This window comes from Condylura cristata, unplaced genomic scaffold (assembly GCF_000260355.1).
Source record: "Condylura cristata isolate star-nosed mole 26May11 unplaced genomic scaffold, ConCri1.0 scaffold00008, whole genome shotgun sequence".
NCBI lineage: Eukaryota > Metazoa > Chordata > Mammalia > Eulipotyphla > Talpidae > Condylura > Condylura cristata.
The window spans coordinates 57049483-57054718 of record NW_004567109.1 but is presented as its reverse complement, the minus strand read 5'-3'; positions in this window follow the sequence as shown (position 1 = coordinate 57054718).

The following is a 5236-nucleotide window of genomic DNA, read 5'->3' as shown; positions in this document are numbered from 1 at the left end:
GCCCCTGCACCTCTGGCCTGTACCCCAGTTCTGTATGCATAAATAAATAAATCTTAAAAAAAAAAAAAAAGAAAATTATAAGGGCCAGGGACGACATTCACAGGTCTGTCTTTATTGATACCTTAAGTTTACATTCTACTTTTTGAGGAAAAAATCCCTGCTGGTGGTATGGCTGAGAGGTCAGAGGAGGCTTCGCAAGGTGCCCAGTGGGCCAGGCAGGACGGGGCGCTCCAGTTGGGGCTCGATGTGTCCTCAGACTCTGGGATATGAAGCCAGGGCTTGCTGAAGGGTCTCCCAGCGCACTGCTTGGCTGAAAACTGGGTGCAACATGGGGCTCTCTAGGGAGGGCAGTGGCAGATCTATTCTTGGTAAGCATCTGGTGAGTCTGGATTTCACCCAGGAAAGAAGCTCAGGAAGATGCTTTGGGAGGAACAATCGCAAGTGTGGCTAGTGATGAGATCTCAGAGGGCTAATGGCTTCTGTAAAATGTCAGGTGGGTCTCCTGAGATATTTCAGCGCCACAAACTGAGTCCTCACCAGCGTGCGTCTTGGAAGTCCTGCTGGAAGGACAGGTGTTGAGTTTCATTTTGAGGTCTGTAGTGCCCAGACACAGCACTTGCTCAGAAGTAAGTGCTGGATGAATGGATTCCCACCTCAGAGTTACCACTGACCCTGCCCTTCCCATGGGCCACTTCACCTCTTACCCCAGCAGCCCCTCTGACTCACTCAGCACACAGGGGTTGTGTCTAAGTTTTATAGACACATTTTTATAGAGCAGGGTTGTAGACAGAATTGGGGCCAAATCCTATTGGCTATGTAACCTTGCACAAGGTCATTTACCTCTCTGGGACTGTTTTCTCATTTCTTAAATGAGTTTAATTACAGTACTTAATTCCCAGTACTGGAGTAGGTCCAGTAAGCCAGTGCAGACTTCCTTGCCCATAGTGAACATTTGCTAGGGAAGGAAGAAGTTGATGGGAGAACTGAAGTGGGCCTCGGTCCTCCTGTCCCCACTTCTAGGAGAAGAGAACTGGCCATAAAATACAGGCTGTGGAAATGGGTCTAGGATATCGCACCCTCCTGTGTCCTGTACTGCAGACTGATTTTTTTTTCTTTTTAAATAAAAATGCATTAATCTCTGAAACAATCCAAGAATGTGTGCTCCTGGGATTATTCAGGATAAACTGAGAGACCATGCCCCTCGCACCTTCCTGCCCCCCCCATTCCCATTCCCATGCCCTTCCTTACCTGAGAACCGCTCACTGTATCCAGCATGGAGTGAGCTGCTCACATATTGGAGTGGGGCGTTTTGCTTGAAAATACAAAATGTGGGCCCTCCCTGGTGGCATAATGGGTTAAAGCCAACACTACAAAACTATCTGCAACCGCTTCCACATGAGTTCAATTTCTGGCCCTGGAGGTGACCCACATGGCGGGGCAGACCTCTCCTGACACACCCACTGCTCCCCTCAGCAGTGTACTTCACCAATCTGCCTGTTCTACTGCCCACTCTGTCTCTGGTGAATCCCCTCGCCACCCTGCACCTCTGGCCTGTACCCTAGCTCTGCATGCATAAATAAATAAATCTTTAAAAAGAAAAGAAAATACAAAGTGATCTAATAAGGATGGGCAAACCTAGAGTTTCAGAATTTGGAACTCAGTTGAATGCTTCTTTCTTTGAAGAAGCCCTCTGGACAACTTTTCTTAGAACGGTGTTTAGACCAGAGGGGCTGGTCACTACTCATTACCTACTCCCTCCCCCACCCACACCCAAGGTCTTGCCAGACTCACTGGCCTAAGAAATTGGTCCGCAGCGCCTGGACTCTCCTCAGGGCATTTCTTGGGCTAGCAGGTAGGCAAAGGACTGAGCAGCCACCATCAGGGCTCCAGTGTGGTCGCAGAAGGTCGATCTGCTATCGGCTTCCAGGTGCCAGACCCTTAGTAGATGTCGGTGATGGTGCTAAATCCCCGAGGCTGCTAGACCCATCGTCTAACCAAACACATATGCCAGTTCCTTAGGGAGGCATTGAAGCCTCCCACTCGGGGTGGAAAGATTGTATTCAAATCCTAGTATTGCCCTTACTTACCATCTGACTCTGGAATAATGGCTGGGATGAAGTTCATGTGCAAATTAGTAAAATCAGTATAAATTTAGTGTAAAATTACTAATGTCAACTAAATAAGGTAGAAGTAAATGTCAGAAGGTCAACAGTCCTTGAATGCTATGGCAATCCTTGGTGCTGGGAACTCAGCCTCTGCCATGCTTGAATCCTTCCCCAAACCACCTCATAGGCCAAGATGGCTGTTGAAGCTGCAACTATCATGCCCCCATTCTAGCCAGCATGAAGAAGAAAGGAAGGAGATACAGGCGTCCCTCTACCTTATCTTCCACTGAAGTACACTCCCTGCACCTATAACCTATAAGCCCTGCTGGGCTGTCCATTGGGACACGGTTTGCTTCTTGCGTTCACTGGCTGCCATGCTTTCTGGTACCATGGACCATGCTGGGGTCCCAGCCTGAGTCCTAACTATGTTATGGGGTTGGACTTTTCCACAATTGCTACCAGTGAGTCCTGTCTCGTGCACGGGCCGGGGCTGAGGTTCCGGGTTGGCTGACATACCCAGAAAGAAGCACTATTGCTTGGGGGCCTTCCACCTACAGGAGCCAAGGAAGGTGAGCCAAGGAATTCTGCCAAACCTGATGCCAACTCTGCCCATGGGGAGGCACTGGAGAAAACAGGACTCCCGCCAAGTCTCCTGAACTATCATGTGCTTGGAGCTTAGATAGAATCCAGAGGTCTCAGGCCCAGCCTTTTTTTTTTTTAAGACTTATTTATTTATTCATACAGAACTGGGGTACAGACCAGAGATGCAGAGGGTGAGAGGATTCACTAGAGACAGAGTGGGGAGCAGAACAGGCGATCGATGAAGTACACTGCTGAGGGGAGCAGTGGGTGTGTCAGGAGAGGTCTGCTGCGCCATGTGGATCTCCTCCGGAACAGGCGGGAATCGAACTCTTGCGGAAGTGGCTTAAGCGTCTTAGTGCTTAAGCTTCTTAGTGCTGCGCTTTAACCCTCTGCGCCACCAGGGAGGGCCCCCAGCCCTTTTGCAGTTCTGACCAGAAAATTCTAGACCTACTGGATGATGGATGAGGAATGACAGGGATGTAGACAAGGAGAGAGTCTTAACTTGGGCTCCAGTCCTTACAGTATTTATGCTGATGGTGGCTAAAGAAAAGAGGTCCAGGATGGACTGAAGAGAGAAGTGACGGGGAACTAAGAAAACTGAGACTGATGATCAGTCAGTGACCTCGACAGTCCACATGAGGACAGAGACAGAGACGGGAGTAAGGCGCAGCCACTAGCCAGGAAGAACCTGGATGCTCTACAAGCTGGAAGGGACAAGGAATGATTCTCCCTAGAACCTCTGGAGGGGAGAAGTTCTGCTTATACCTTGGGTTTGGACTTTTGGCCTCCAGAGCTGTGCGAGAACAGTTTCCTGCTGTTTTAAGTCACCAGTTTGTGGTTACTCGTTAAGGCAGCCTTAGGAAATGAACACAGTGTCCTTCTCAGGGCTCAGGGGAGGGGCACTAATGACTAATTGTGATGTCTGTGCAGGCTGTATGGGTCAGCTTTGCTTCATCTATGTAAGCAGATACCAGATCATTTTACCACGGAGTGATTCAGCACTAAACAGGACAGAAACATATCAGAATTTACGTCCTTTGGCTGAAGGGAGGAGGTGTGGGGAGTTAAGGCATCATTGGCTGACGGAGATAATCCTGAAAGTGGAAAACCTTTCAGGAATTTGGGAAAAGTGAATGCAGTAAATAACTGCATTCATCTTTTTTATTCCCCTTCCTGCTGCATCTAGGTAGGCCCATATAGCATCATCCAGAAAGGATAATTTTGGTGGGGAAATTAGTTGCCTATTCCAGAGTCTAACAACCCTGCCTGGCAGGTCTCTCCATCACCTTTGAGTCCTTCACATCACCATTCAACCTGGCTTCCCTGTCCTATCCACAGCAAACAACAGCCAAACATCTGCTTCCATGAACCAAGAGGGAAGCCAGAATGGGAACAAGTAATCGGAGACTTACCTAGAAAGCTGACTTGTCTCCATTCCTGCTAGGTGATCTTGGAGAACTTCCTATGTCTAGTCTTCAGTTTCTTCACATGCAAAATAGGAAGAAATTGACAATACCTGCTTCCAGGTGTGGATTTGAGGATTCAACTAGATCACAGATACACGTACACTTAATAACTGTGCAAAAATGTCTAATCTTAAAAACCAGTGAGACAAACAGACACACAAAATCAGTTGTTCTACAAAATCTAGTCCCTTTTATTTGTCCTTATGGGTTTTCTTTCCTGGATATTTGGTAATACCAACTGTTGAGTGCTGACTGTACCAGGCACCATGTGGAGTTCCTTACATGCCACCTTATTCAGCCCAGCACAACAGCCCATATATTAGGGACCCTTGACATACTCAATTAACAGATGAGGAAACTGAGGCTTGGAGAAGTGAGTGGCTTATATAAGGTGACATAGTGAATGGGAGAGCTGGCTTTTAGTCACGATCTGGCTGTACCTCTGCAGTAAGCACCCAGCCTTCCCTCTGCTTGGTTTGAAGAGTAGACTATGGAATCCCCTTTTGCCATGGACCCTGCGGAAAGAAAATGAGCTCCTTTGCCTTTACATTATAAGCACTCCTTGCTATCAGTCACTACTTATGTCAGGAAAAGTAAGTGAGTGATTGTCTGAATAAGTGAATTTTTTTAATTTAAGATTTATGTTTAATTACTTATTTAAATTTTATTTATTTATTTATGCACACAAGAGCTGCAGTACAGGCCAGAGTGGGTTGGTAAGAGGCTTCACCAGAGACAGAGTGGGGAGCAGAACAGGCAGGCTGACTGAAACACGCTGCTGAGGGGAGCAGCGGGAGAGACAGGAAAGGTTGCCACACCATGCGGGTCACTTCCCTGGTAGGGGAATCAAACTCCTGCTGCAGTGGCTGCAGAAAGCTTCCAAGTGCTGTGCTTTAGCCTGTTGTGCCACCAGGGAGGGCCCTTATTTTTATGTATTTATAGATACAAGAGCTGGGGTGCAGGACAAAGGTGAGGAGGGATGAGAAGATTTGCCGCGTCCGGCTAATCGGAGCCGAGTCCGGCGAGGGACGATGAGGTTAAAGAAAACACAGGACACCAAGGTTCTTCATCCAGGAGTCTCTC